This window comes from Sander lucioperca, chromosome 6 (assembly GCF_008315115.2).
Source record: "Sander lucioperca isolate FBNREF2018 chromosome 6, SLUC_FBN_1.2, whole genome shotgun sequence".
Classification (NCBI taxonomy): Eukaryota; Metazoa; Chordata; class Actinopteri; order Perciformes; family Percidae; genus Sander; species Sander lucioperca.
This window is the reverse complement of record NC_050178.1, coordinates 21,956,191-21,971,984: the sequence shown is the minus strand read 5'-3', so window position 1 is coordinate 21,971,984 and position 15,794 is coordinate 21,956,191. Positions and strand designations below refer to the sequence as shown.

General features: G+C 36.7%; 1 protein-coding gene across 2 annotated transcripts in view; it reads right to left on the bottom strand.

The window, feature by feature from the left end:
- asip1 (agouti signaling protein 1) overlaps positions 1–15,794 on the bottom strand; it is a 53,149-nt gene that overhangs the window by 3,234 nt on the left and 34,121 nt on the right. The window contains exon 1 of one of the 2 annotated variants that reach the window (XM_036002495.1): positions 6,447–6,453. The exons of the other annotated variant lie outside the window; for it this stretch is intronic. The gene's annotated coding sequence lies outside the window, so the exon portion shown is untranslated. Of the gene's footprint in view, positions 1–6,446; positions 6,454–15,794 lie in introns of those variants that run through there. 2 annotated transcript variants of the gene reach the window in all.

Sequence of the window (15,794 nt, the reverse complement as noted above, 5' to 3'; positions counted from 1 at the left end):
ACACTATGAGTGAGTCAGCACAAAATCTAGTATCAGTAATTTTAAGTAATGAGCTGTTGGTCAGTTGGTCTGGTTTTTGGTCCGAACTGAAATATCTAAACAACTATTGAATATTTTTAGGTTCATCATTTTGTCTTGGTAGAAAATATTGTTTGTCTGTATCATCATGTCACACCTATTTTAAGCTGTTTCATGTTATTAGTTTAGGGTAAGGTCTAACTTTTGGCATTACATAGTTTTGTTTTTACGTATTTAATGTAGAGATGCACCGAGTACAACTTTCTAGGCCGATTCCGATTTCCGATTTTCTTTGAGTTAGACCAGCTGATACCGATTTTAGCCGATTCTGATTTCATTTTTTCTAACCACTTTACAGCACACACAAATATTTATTTTCTATCTTTTCTTTAATAGAACATTTTGCACAGAACATAGAAAAACTATATACAGAACTATATAAATTACTCCTGGTGTGGGAAATTCACACACATTCATTTCCTTCTTTTCACATCCAAATATCCAACTCAAAAAAATGTGATTTAGGTTTTTGGTGTCGTCCCTCCACGCCCTACTTTCTCCTTGCAGGTGTTGCATATTGTAAACTTGTTATCTTCTGCACACACGCTGAAGAATTCCCAAACAGCTGACATGTTGCAGGTTAATTCACCAGGTTCCTACATGTGGAGAATAGCGCCGACACGCACTTCACACTGCGAGTGGGTATGCACGGCGGAAAAGTTGAGAGAAAGGAAAAAGAGACTGTGCTGTCGCGTCCGTGTGTGCGTGCGTCCTTGAGAACTGTAACTGGTATAACTTATGTTGTCAGTTAGTTGGAGCACTGACCGGCATGAAATCGGCATATGTCAGACTGACCTGCTGGTTGCCGGTCATGGCCGAGCACGTGAAAACTGGCCAATTCCGGTCACCGGCCGGTCTATCGTATCTCTAATTTAATGTTTTATCTGTTTGTATCTGTCTAGTCAATAATAATGTCCTGTATAAATGTGCCGAAATTGTGTTCATTGTTCTATGTTGCTGCAGAACAGGAACCTGCTGTAAACCAGTTTTTAAACTAAGTCAGGGCCGTTTATTGTAACTTAATTGTTGCTTTTAAAATTTCCTGTATAATAAATGAAATGAATTACATCAACCATTTGTTTGCTTAGGATTTTATAAGCCGTTTAACAGCTGACTTCTGTATTTAGTTGTTCCAATGTGTGTTGCCATCCGCAAAATCCACATGATAAATAAAAGCTGTTGTTTTTCAACAAACTGCTTTTTTTGCAAATCAGACACAATGCTGTTCAATTCTTGCTACAGATAACAATGTGGTCATGCTTGCTACAACATATATTCCTTTTCTGTAGCATTCGCAGTCTGATGACGTAGCTGTTACAGGCAATATTCCCACTGACGTAATCAATGTTGCTGCCTGCAGGCTAACCCTCTCAGCTCTGGCTGGCAGCAGCAGGTCTTAGTGGTGATCTCCTCAGACATCTAACCTTAAAGCAAGGAATCTCTGTCGGTGCACAGTACGTTGAACTGAAAACTGAGGAACTAGACAAACATTCACTTTTTATGATATTTCAATGCAATATAAAGATGCGATCTGCAACAAGAACATCATTTTGAAGTGGGGATTTGGACATGTTGCTGGTAAAAGCCACGTCTGAGTTACCTCATCGTCTACTAAAAATGTCATGCCTTCTTAACTACTACAGTCTGTGAAATGCTCTAATCTCCAAGTCCCCCTGAACAACCCACTGTGTTATATAACCACACATGTACAGTATAACTCAAATATTATTTCTGCAGTGGGGTTATATTACACAGTATAATCCAGTTATCCCTTTAATGCCAAATCATACAGAGCTAAGATTCAGAAATGTTTTCAGTTCTGCATAAAGCAACTCTGCTGCCTTTCTCACAGTGATCAAATGCAAATTATTAGTAATAACATGTCGAATGAAGGTAACCACAGGGCAATAGCATTGTGAGAATTGTAGTTTGAACTGCCGACTGTTGGAACATACCATAGTCTGTCCAATATCTTAGTCTTATATTTTTCTCCCAGTTCAGCACTAGGGATGCTTAGATTTTCTTTTCTGAGCAATTGCTAGGACAGCCGATTTGACTTGCTATTCCTCATTGATATAGTGCCATATGTCACATAGCGGTCCGCTGTGAGCAACGTCCAGCTGAGAGCCAGGAACTTAGCATAAAGGAGAACTTAAGGCACACCTGCCTCGTATAGTTCAGTTGAATCGCACTAGAGTTTGTTTGCCCCTTGGTGGGGTTTGTTTGGGCAGGTGAGAACGCGGCAATCGGACCAAACAAGCGTACCGAGACCTCCTTGATGATGTGTTCTCGGCTCTGGAGTGGTTCCAACTATATATACTCCTCCAGTCTGAGCTAGTGTCTCCTGTTGTCAGGTGTGCTTTGTAATCGGCGATGCGGCAGAACATACAAACTGTAGCACCTCGCAGTGTTTCTCTCACAGAAATAGACTGCGGTCAAGCTCGTTGTCCGTCACTCACATCTCCGTGGTCGAACCAGTCGCCGCTAAAGTGAGAGACAGACGCCGGCAGAGCAGAGCGAAGTCCTCGGTGATCAGAGCAGACGTAACGTTGCTCGCGAAACAATGTCTGTTTATTTAAATGAAATGAGCTGGTTTGCAAGAAATAGGCACTAGTCCACACAAGACATTCTTCCTGTACTTACTTTCCTGCACTAATCCGTAATTAGCATCACCGTCAATCAGAAGATTTTCCAAAAACCTGGCACTGAAACAAGTACACAAATTGCATCTCGTGATAAAACAAGAGTCGTTAAATTCCTTCAGATATATTTGGAAAATGTTGCAGTGGTGACGCAGGGTTCAAGGACGTCGTACATCATTACAAATCTGGCAAAAAACAACATAAATGGCAAAAACTGAGACATATTGTGGACCATGTGTTTATACAATTAAGGGATGCAACATTTTGATCCATTTTTCATCCATGACAGCTTTTGGAAATGTTAACATACATGAATCTAGGCTGATTACAGGCAGTGTTCTTTGTGAAACAGAAAAGAAAGTATTTGATACTCCAAAAAAAAGGATGTCAAACACATTGTATATGTTAAATATCACTTTAAACCACCTTGATACATCTCCCGCACAGCATCTGTTTTGACTTTAAAGTGTCAACAAAGGATCAGAGTGGCGTTTTTTTCATGAAGTTTTGGAAACCACACTGTAGTGCATTGATACATTTTAAAGCGGGATGATTTAAAGAGGTGAAACAATGACAGAAAACTCAGTGGGAAAGCAACAAAAACAAAACAAAAACGTGCAGATGTGGGGGTAAAATATGAAATGTACAGTCTAGTTGCTTTCCTGCCCAGATATGAGCTGCAGACCGTAAAACAGTGCAGGGACAAGAAAATATCAAATGATCACGGCATTTTCTCAGTAGAAACATTTGATAATCCCATGTGATTTGCAGGTTTAAATTGAGATTTCAACTGCACTTAAACAACATATTTCAGTATGAAGTAGATCCTAACTCTGTTCCTCTGTTCATGTGAGTCAACAAAATCTTGTCTAGGCTCGATTTTATCAGCGTCTAACAGGCCCGTATCCAGGATTTAGCAAGGTCCACATTTCTTTTTTATTTCCCTGATCTAAATCTAAAATATTGCGCATTTTGAGATGTTTAGAGAACAACTATTGTGTAACAGTAGCTTCAAATGCGAGACTAGTTGACACTTTACTCAAAAACCACCACGCTGACCAAAGATCGTGTAGTTATGACAAGATAATCCACTTCCCCGCCCACTCAGTCACCCAGTGCCAACAAGCAAAGATGGTGATGATGATCGGACAGAGCAACAAGTCGTGTCTTGGCGTTGTACAAGTTTATTTTAGGCAGCTAAATCACTTCTCTTTTTTTGGAGGGGGGGAATTAATACCGAGGTCCGGACCTCGGTTTCCTCGTGGCGTCTAATGTTTCTCCTCAATCTGGATTTAGATGTGATATTAACTAGTACTACAGGCAAGAGGTCAAATATGTATTTTTGATTTGGGGGTAAACCGTCCCTTTAATGTATCATTGAGCTGAATAATTGTCATATGCACATTTAAGGAGGTTAGGCTACTTTCCTACCCTGGAAATCCAGAGTTGTTGCAAGAACACAATTGTAATTTGCTCAGCGAGTCCCTCTGGCATTCAGTAATGATGCTCATTAACTATGCCCTGGTAGCCGAGCTGCACCAATCACATCGCTGTATCTGATATAGGCGGGCCAGAGGCCAGCTGCACCAATCACATCACTGAATCTGATATAGGCAGGCCAGAGGTGAGCTAAACAGATGACGACAGTTTAATCTACCAGTTAGCTCCTCTGGTAGCTAAGAGTTTAATCTACCAGTTAGCTCCTCTGGTAGCTAAGAGATTAATCTACCAGTTAGCTCCTCTGGTAGCTAAGAGTTTAATCTACCAGTTAGCTCCTCTGGTAGCTAAGAGATTAATCTACCAGTTAGCTCCTCTGGTAGCTAAGAGATTAATCTACCAGTTAGCTCCTCTGGTAGCTAAGCGTACAGGGTGGGGTTACGTCACCCTGTGTATTGTTGTGATTGGTCGTAGTGTTATCCAATTGCGTGCAATGAGATTTTCAAATGCATGCTTGGTGCTGCCCCTCGAGTTGGGCCAGTTTCATTACTATATGCGGGACCCTTAATCTTTTGGATTTGGGTCTGGATTTCCAGGCCACTACTTCCCCAACAAAAGACGCAAAAGAAGAGGGAAGAGTAAATGATGCCTATAGGCTAAATGTATGCTGACTCAGACATAATTAGAAAAGTTGATCCAAAGGAGAATAAATATATGAAAGCAATACAGAATGCCTGAGAGCCTTACTGCAATATATTTCATTGTTTTATATTTTTAATTGTCCCCTATGTTTCCCTTTACATATAGATATTTTCAGCATAAATTGATTCAAAAAAAGGTAGAAATAGGTGCATAATAATTCACCAGAATGCAGGAAATTAAGTTTGTAATGTTCAAAATTGTCTGGGACCCCCGACCCCCTGAAACAAAACCTTGGCCTTTGGGTTGCCAGGCCAGTTATGATTAGGCCAAATGTTGGTGCCATCTAACTAACATCTACAAACTGGAAGCTAAAATTAACATACACTGGCTATTACCATGCTGGGCAAGCCAATTGCTGTTTTGCATTGCATTCAGTTTATTTAAATAGGTCCAGGCTAAGACCAGAACCTCCTCAAGTCCTAGAAACGCCCCTGAGTGACAATTCTGTTTTCTATTTTCAGAAGCTGCTGGCTCAAGTTTTACACACAGTCCTGCATTGTGTCCTTTGCTTTTTATGTATTGTTTTAGTCATAACAACAGAAATAAGGGTCTTTAAAAAGATAAATCAGCCTTTCTCCTACAAATACAAACACAAGCAATGTTAACATGACTTTTTAAAACAAACAACTTAGAAATCAGAACTGTATTGGGACACAAAACAAGTAAACAGTTTTTATACTGATTAACTTTACCGTTATTTTTTTTTTTTTTAATTTAAGAAAACGATGAATATTAATTGCATTTAATCTACATTAAATTTCAACCAGTTAAAATGCAATTTGTCCTGTCCAGAACAAAAAAGTTGTATCATGTTACGTCATTTTGGTATGAAATACTGGCTTCAAAATATAATTGACCTAACAAGACTGGAAAGAAATTTGTGCCTTTTACAAAAACACTATAACCAAGAGTTATTGTGGGATGGGAGGGGGGGGCACGTGTCCCTTATTTTGTCCCGCCACACTTTCACAGTTGCACTTTGATTTTCTCTAAATATCTCTCAGCAGTGACTCCTCTGATAGTCCAGCTGATAAAATGCAAACGAGAGAAGATTTGAGTTCATACGTTCATCTGAGTTGCCTACATTGACTACTATTTTTTTTGGCCCTCCGGTTCAAGAGGAAGACTACAGTACGTCCAACTCCTCTTTATGGGTAAATAACACATTATTTACGTTGTAGACACAGGCCGAGAGCATGACGAGCATATCTTTCAACAAATATTTTGCCAAAAATCTATATTTTGAGTATCAAACACTCAGTCACCCCCTGTGGTCTTGAAAGAAGTTTGAAAAAGGTTTTGTACTTTACTCCTTAACTGCAGACGGCAGATGCGGTCGAAGACGATCAAATACAATTTATTTTTTGAAATGTCCATAGAAACTTTATAATCCCGGCCCTCTGCAAAAAAGTCCACTTTTCCACAGTTGCTTTGTGTGTTCAGCATGTTTCAAACTTATATCTTCACCAAAATGTGGCAGAATATATAAGAGCGGTGAGAATTAATCACAGTAAATGTGTTGTAAAACCAAAACCACGAGTCAAATGGAAACAAAATAACTCAGTAGAGCTGCAGAGTGGCTAATACTTCTCTGTGGTTTGTTAACATCAACCCTTTTCACATTTACACATACATCATTTTGTTTAATGCTAATGTAAAAAAATAACTGTTGTGGAGCTTTAATAACTTTATATTAAATAATATACAGAATCTATAAATTTTCTTTTGTCAAATTTTCCTAACAACTAATATCAAGTGTTTATAACAACTAATATCAAGTGTTTACAACAACTAATATCAAGTGTTTATGACTACTAATATCAAGTGTTTATAACAACTTCTATCAAGTGTTTATAACTACTAATATCAAGTGTTTATGACTACTAACATCAAGTGGTTATAACAACTAATATCAAGTGTTTACAACAACTAATATCAACTGTGTATAACAACTAATATCAAGCGTTTATGACTACTAATATCGAGTGTTTATAACAACTTCTATCAAGTGTTTATAACTACTAATATCAAGTGTTTATAACTACTAATATCAAGTGTTTACAACCAATATCAACTGTTTATAACAACTAATATCAAGTGTTTATAACAACTAATATCAAGTGTTTATAACTACTAATATCAAGTGTTTATGACTACTAATATCAAGTGTTTATAACAACGTCTATCAAGTGTTTATAACTACTAATATCAAGTGTTTATGACTACTAACATCAAGTGGTTATAACAACTAATATCAAGTGTTTACAACAACTAATATCAACTGTGTATAACAACTAATATCAAGCGTTTATGACTACTAATATCGAGTGTTTATAACAACTTCTATCAAGTGTTTATAACTACTAATATCAAGTGTTTATAACAACTAATATCAAGTGTTTACAACCAATATCAACTGTTTATAACAACTAATATCAAGTGTTTATAACAACTAATATCAAGTGTTTATAACTACTAATATCAAGTGTTTATGACTACTAATATCAAGTGTTTATAACAACTTATATCAAGTGTTTATAACTACTAATATCAAGTGTTTATGACTACTAACATCAAGTGGTTATAACAACTAATATCAAGTGTTTACAACAACTAATATCAACTGTGTATAACAACTAATATCAAGCGTTTATGACTACTAATATCGAGTGTTTATAACAACTTCTATCAAGTGTTTATAACTACTAATATCAAGTGTTTATAACTACTAATATCAAGTGTTTACAACCAATATCAACTGTTTATAACAACTAATATCAAGTGTTTATAACAAATACTATCAAGTCTTTATAACAACTAATATCAAGTGTTTATAACAACTAATATCAAGTGTTTATAACAACTAATATCAAGTGTTTATAACTACTAATATCAAGTGTTTACAACAACTAATATCAACTGTTTATAACAACTAATATCAAGTGTTTATAACTACTAATATCAAGTGTTTATAACTACTAATATCAAGTGTTTATAACAACTAATATCAAGTGTTTACAACCAATATCAAGTGTTTACAACAACTAATATCAACTGTTTATAACAACTAATATCAAGTGTTTATAACAACTAATATCAAGTGTTTATAACAACTAATATCAAGTGTTTATGACTACTAATATCAAGTGTTTATAACAACTTCTATCAAGTGTTTACAACTACTAATATCAAGTGTTTATAACAACTAATATCAAGTGTTAACAACCAATATCAAGTGTTTATAACAACTAATATCAAGTGTTTATGACTACTTATATCGAGTGTTTAAAACAACTTCTATCAAGTGTTTATAACTAATATCAAGTGTTTATAACAACTAATATCAAGTGTTTACAACCAATATCAAGTGTTTATAACAACTAATATCAAGTGTTTATAACTACTAATATCAAGTGTTTACAACCAATATCAAGTGTTTATAACAACTAATATCAAGTGTTTACAACCACTAATATCAACTGTTTATAACAACTAATATCAAGTGTTTATGACTACTAATATCGAGTGTTTATAACAACTTCTATCAAGTGTTTATGACTACTAATATCGAGTGTTTATAACAACTTCTATCAAGTGTTTATAACTACTAATATCAAGTGTTTATGACTACTAATATCAAGTGTTTATAACAACTAATATCAAGTGTTTACAACAACTAATATCAACTGTTTATAACAACTAATATCAAGTGTTTACAACAACTAATATCAACTGTTTATAACAATTAATATCAAGTGTTTATGACTACTAATATCGAGTGTTTATAACAACTTCTATCAAGTGTTTACAACTACTAATATCAAGTGTTTATAACAACTAATATCAAGTGTTTACAACCAATATCAAGTGTTTATAACAACTAATATCAAGTGTTTATGACTACTAATATCGAGTGTTTATAACAACTTCTATCAAGTGTTTACAACTACTAATATCAAGTGTTTATAACAACTAATATCAAGTGTTTACAACCAATATCAAGTGTTTATAACAACTAATATCAAGTGTTTATGACTACTAATATCAAGTGTTTATAACTACTAATATCAAGTGTTTACAACCAATATCAAGTGTTTATAACAACTAATATCAAGTGTTTATAACTACTAATATCAAGTGTTTATGACTACTAATATCGAGTGTTTATAACAACTTCTATCAAGTGTTTATGACTACTAATATCGAGTGTTTATAACAACTTCTATCAAGTGTTTATAACTACTAATATCAAGTGTTTATGACCACTTAATATCAAGTCTTTATAACAACTAATATCAAGTGTTTACAACCAATATCAAGTGTTTATAACAACTAATATCAAGTGTTTATAACTACTAATATCAAGTGTTTACAACACCTAATATCAACTGTTTATAACAACTAATATCTAGTGTTTACAACAACTAATATCAACTGTTTATAACAACTAATATCAAGTGTTTATGACTACTAATATCAAGTGTTTACAACTAATATCAAGTGTTTATGACTACTAATATCAAGTGTTTACAACCAATATCAAGTGTTTATAACAACTAATATCAAGTGTTTATAACTACTAATATCAAGTGTTTACAACAACTAATATCAACTGTTTATAACAACTAATATCAAGTGTTTATAACTACTAATATCAAGTGTTTATAACTACTAATATCAAGTGTTAACAACCAATATCAAGTGTTTACAACAATTAATATCAACTGTTTATAACAACTAATATCAAGTGTTTATAACAACTAATATCAAGTGTTTATAACAACTAATATCAAGTGTTTATGACTACTAATATCAAGTGTTTATAACAACTTCTATCAAGTGTTTACAACTACTAATATCAAGTGTTTATAACAACTAATATCAAGTGTTAACAACCAATATCAAGTGTTTATAACAACTAATATCAAGTGTTTATGACTACTTATATCGAGTGTTTAAAACAACTTCTATCAAGTGTATATAACTAATATCAAGTGTTTATAACAACTAATATCAAGTGTTTATGACTACTTATATCAACTGTTTATAACAAATAATATCAAGAGTTTATGACTACTAATATCAAGTGTTTATAACTACTAATATCAAGTGTTTACAACCAATTTCAAGTGTTTATAACAACTAATATCAAGTGTTTATAACTACTAATATCAAGTGTTTACAACCAATGTCAAGTGTTTATAACAACTAATATCAAGTGTTTTTTAACTACTAATATCAAGTGTTTACAACCAATATCAAGTGTTTATAACAACTAATATCAAGTGTTTACAACCAATATCAAGTGTTTACAACAACTAATATCAACTGTTTATAACAACTAATATCAAGTGTTTACAACAACTAATATCAACTGTTTATAACAACTAATATCAAGTGTTTATGACTACTAATATCGAGTGTTTATAACAACTTCTATCAAGTGTTTACAACTACTAATATCAAGTGTTTATAACAACTAATATCAAGTGTTTACAACCACTAATATCAACTGTTTACAACTACTAATATCAAGTGTTTATGACTACTAATATCAAGTGTTTATAACTACTAATATCAACTGTTTATAACAACTAATATCAAGTGTTTACAACAACTAATATCAACTGTTTATAACAACTAATATCAAGTGTTTATGACTACTAATATCGAGTGTTTATGACTACTAATATCAAGTGTTTATAACTACTAATATCAAGTGTTTACAAGCAATATCAAGTGTTTATAACAACTAATATCAAGTGTTTATAACTACTAATATCAAGTGTTTACAACCAATATCAAGTGTTTATAACAACTAATATCAAGTGTTTACAACCACTAATATCAACTGTTTACAACTACTAATATCAAGTGTTTATGACTTCTAATATCCAGTGTTTATAACAACTAATATCAAGTGTTTACAACAACTAATATCAACTGTTTATAACAATTAATATCAAGTGTTTATGACAACTAATATCGAGTATTTATAACAACTTCTATCAAGTGTTTATAACTACTAATATCAAGTGTTTACAACCAATATCATGTGTTTACAACACCTAATATCAACTGTTTATAACAACTAATATCTAGTGTTTACAACAACTAATATCAACTGTTTATAACAACTAATATCAAGTGTTTATGACTACTAATATATAATAAATGGCGTTCCACCAAACTGGAAGAATCTCGTGTGGATTGGCAAGATAGTCTAAAAAATTATAGGAGGGCCCTCAGAAATGCCAGATCAGACTATTACTCAACACTAATAGAAGAAAATAAGAACAACCCAAGGTTTCTTTTCAGCACTGTAGCCAGGCTGACAGATAGTCACAGCTCTATTGAGCCATCTATTCCTATAGCTCTGAGCAGTGATGACTTCATGACCTTTTTTAATGATAAAATTATAACAATTAGAGAAAAAATTCATCACCTTCTGCCCACAGCTTCCAACGACTCACCATTGGGCGCAGGAGGGCTAGAGAGAACGATAAGACCTGATACTTATTTAGACGGCTTTTATCCTTTAGACCTCCAACAATCGCCTAGTTTTTATTATACTAATAAAGTGTTTTTAAAACCAAAGATACATTTTTACGTGTAAGTAAGTATTAGCCTCACGCTAATTTATCAAGACTAGGCCTACCGGCTAAACTAACGCTAGCCTCATGGCAACCTCTACACCTGGCGAGTCCCCACTCCCCCTCAGGATTTCCTCGTTGTTCAATAATACAAACAAAGAAATTGCTGACCTCAGGGAAGATGTTCGTCGGCTTTCCGAGGACTTAAAAACCAAAGATGCTTTGTTAACCGCCTGCTTGGACGTGGCTCATAATCAGTCGCTCCGGATCTCATCTCTCTCGGCGGCCTTCCAGGATACCGCGCCATGGGACCCAGCTGCCTGCCCACGCCCATCGTCCTGCTCGACACCGGTTATCAAGCCACCCTGGACTGAGGTGGTTTGCGGCCGAAAGAGAGCCTCGGGTAGGGCTCCATCGCCTCCTGCCCTCAGCCTCTCCAACCGCTTCAATGCTTTGTCGGAGTCGGAGCCGGTGGTGGCCAGTGCGGCTCACCGGGCTCGCCCCGCTTCAAAGCAGACTGACCAGCCGTCGTCACGGAAGACGATTGCTACCGCGCGGCGAAAGCTTCTGAGGGATGCGGTAGTCAGACGGTCCGGTGGCCTACACTGCCTGGATCGGCCAAATGACAACGTTCCTCAAAAACAATCTCCACAACCGAACGGTAAGCATTCTTCCTCTTCTTTTCCTTGTCCATCTGAAACCGACACTGACTGTTTTGCTCCCGTCACCGGCTACCCACACCCCCCCACTCCTCGTCCGCTCTTCCCCCTAACCACAGTAATTATTGGGGACTCCATCACTAGAGACCTACGGTTTCATAATGCTGTCACACACTGTTTTCCCGGAGCCAAAGTTGCAGACATCCTGGCTAAAGTTATGGACCTGATACCCTCATTTCCGACCTCTATCAAACGCATCGTGGTCCATTGTGGACATAACGACATGTCCACTCGGATTCAGGAGTGTGAGCGCACAAGGCGAGACTTTACCACTCTCATTGAGGCTTTAAAAAGCACTGGGAAGTCGGTTTTTATTTCGGGCCCACTTCCATCTCTAGGTCGCGGATCAGGCCTCTTTAGCAGACTACTCTCCCTTAACACCTGGCTCCAGCTCACATGCAGTATTCACAGGATAGGTTTTATTGACAACTTCAATCTGTTTTGGGAACGTGGCTCCCTGTTCAGCAGGGATGGGATTCATCCCAATACACGCGGAAGCCAGATGCTACGTGGAAATTTGCACCACGCCCTGCATACCCAGACCTCTGATTGACTGTTTACATCCCGTAAACACTCCCACAAGCACACTGACCAGACACACTCTCCCAAAGTCAATAATCAGAGATACAGCGCTACACGCCCCTCTGTGCTCCCTTCAGAGCAATCACCCATTCATAATCCCATAACCACCGTGTCTGTCCCCCGACTGAGACCGTTTAAACCAAACGCTAACAAAAGAGGTGCTATACTAAACAACCTAATTGGAATTAAAACAACCACTGCAACGATAGAACAGAATAGGAAAATCAAATGTGGACTATTAAATATTAGATCTCTGTCATCGAAAGCATTATTGGTAAACGAATTGATATCAGATAACCACATTGACTTATTCTGCCTCACCGAAACCTGGCTGGGCCATGACGAATATGTTAGTTTAAACGAAGCCACTCCTCCCAGTCATAATAATACCCAAATTCCACGAGGCTCAGGCCGAGGAGGGGGAGTTGCAGCCATATTTGACTCGAGCCTGTTAATTAATCCTAAACCTAAACTAAATTATAACTCGTTTGAAAGCCTTGTTCTTAATCTTCAACACCCAACATGGAAAACAGTACAGCCAATTATATTCGTTGTTGTTTACCGAGCACCAGGTCCATATTCTGAGTTTTTATCTGAATTCTCAGAGTTTTTATCATGCATAGTCCTTCAATCAGACAAAGTACTTATTGTAGGTGATTTTAATATCCATGTGGACATTGAGAGCAATAGCCTTAGTACTGCTTTCAATTCACTGCTAGATTCTATTGGTTTCAGTCAGAGGGTGCATAAGGCCACGCACTGTTTTAACCACACCCTCGACCTTGTGCTAGAATATGGCATCAAAATTGACGATTTAATAGTATTTCCGCAGAATCCTTTATTATCAGACCATTTTTTAATAACTTTCGAATTCCTACTACCAGACTATACGAAATTAAATAAAAGTTTCTACACTAGATGCTTATCTGACAGTGCTATAGCTAAATTTAAGGAAGCTATTCCAACAGCACTTAACTCAATGTCATGCCTTAATATAACAGAGGACTGTTATGTTAACTCTAGTCCCTCCCAACTTGATAACTTTGTAGACGCTGCTACGGCCTGCCTACGGACTACTTTAGACTCGGTTGCTCCTCTCAAAAAGAAGATGATGAAGGAAAGGAAACTAGCACCTTGGTATAACTCCCAAACTCGCAAATTAAAACAAATCTCACGAAAACTTGAAAGTAAATGGCGTTCCACCAAACTGGAAGAATCTCGTGTGGATTGGCAAGATAGTCTAAAAAATTATAGGAGGGCCCTCAGAAATGCCAGATCAGACTATTACTCAACACTAATAGAAGAAAATAAGAACAACCCAAGGTTTCTTTTCAGCACTGTAGCCAGGCTGACAGATAGTCACAGCTCTATTGAGCCATCTATTCCTATAGCTCTGAGCAGTGATGACTTCATGACCTTTTTTAATGATAAAATTATAACAATTAGAGAAAAAATTCATCACCTTCTGCCCACAGCTTCCAACGACTCACCATTGGGCGCAGGAGGGCTAGAGAGAACGATAAGACCTGATACTTATTTAGACGGCTTTTATCCTTTAGACCTCCAACAATTAATGTTAAGGGTCTCTTCAGCTAAGCCAACTACCTGTCTCTTAGACCCCATTCCAACGAAGCTACTTAAAGAAGCACTACCCGTGGTCAATACCACATTACTAGATACGATCAATATGTCCTTATTAACGGGTCACGTACCGCAGTCTTTTAAAGTAGCTGTGATAAAACCTATTCTGAAAAAACCCACCCTCGACCCTGAGGTCTTAGCCAACTATAGACCTATATCTAACCTCCCGTTTCTCTCCAAAATCCTTGAGAAGGTAGTCGCTAATCAATTGTGTGACTTTCTGCATAGAAATAGTCTATTTGAAGACTTTCAGTCAGGATTTAGAATGCATCATAGCACAGAGACGGCACTGGTGAAAATCACTAACGACCTTCTAACTGCTGCTGACAAAGGACTTGTCTCCATACTTGTCTTATTAGATCTTAGTGCTGCATTCGACACTGTTGACCATACCATCCTCTTACAGAGACTGGAACATTTAGTTGGCATTAAAGGAATCGCACTAAGCTGGTTTAAGTCCTATTTTTCTGAGCGATCCCAATTTGTTAATATTAACGATAAACCATCCAAATACGCTAAAGTTAGCCATGGCGTTCCTCAAGGCTCAGTGCTTGGACCAATTCTATTCTCTTTATATATGCTTCCTCTAGGCAATATTATTAGGAAACACTCAATTAACTTTCACTGTTACGCAGACGACACCCAATTATATCTGTCAATCAAGCCAGACGAAAGCGGTCAGTTAGCTAAACTTCAAGCGTGCATTAAAGATATAAAATCCTGGATGACCCACAATTTTCTGATGTTGAACTCAAACAAAACGGAAGTTATTGTGCTGGGACCCAAGCACCACCGAACTTCATTATCTAAATATATAGCTACCCTAGATGGTATTGCCCTGGCCTCCAGCACTACTGTCAGAAATCTAGGAGTTATTTTTGACCAGGATCTATCCTTTAATGCCCACTTAAAACAAACCTCAAGAACAGCCTTTTTCCATCTTCGTAACATTGCCAAAATCAGGAACATCCTGTCTCAAAACGATGCTGAAAAACTAGTCCATGCATTCGTAACTTCCCGGCTGGACTACTGTAATTCTTTACTATCAGGCTGCTCAAATAAGTCCCTCAAGACCCTCCAGCTGATCCAGAATGCTGCAGCACGTGTTCTGACAAGAACTAACAAAAGAGATCACATTTCTCCTGTATTAGCTTCTCTGCATTGGCTTCCTGTAAAATCCAGGATTGAATTTAAAATCCTTCTCCTGACCTACAAAGCACTAAATGGTCAAGCACCATCATACATAGAAGAGCTTTTAGTACGTTATTGTCCCACTAGAGCACTGCGCTCCCAGAACTCAGAGCTACTTGTGGTTCCTAGAGTCTCTAAAAGTAGAGTGGGAGCCAGAGCCTTCAGCTACCAGGCCCTCTCCTGTGGAACCAGCTCCCAACTTGGGTTCG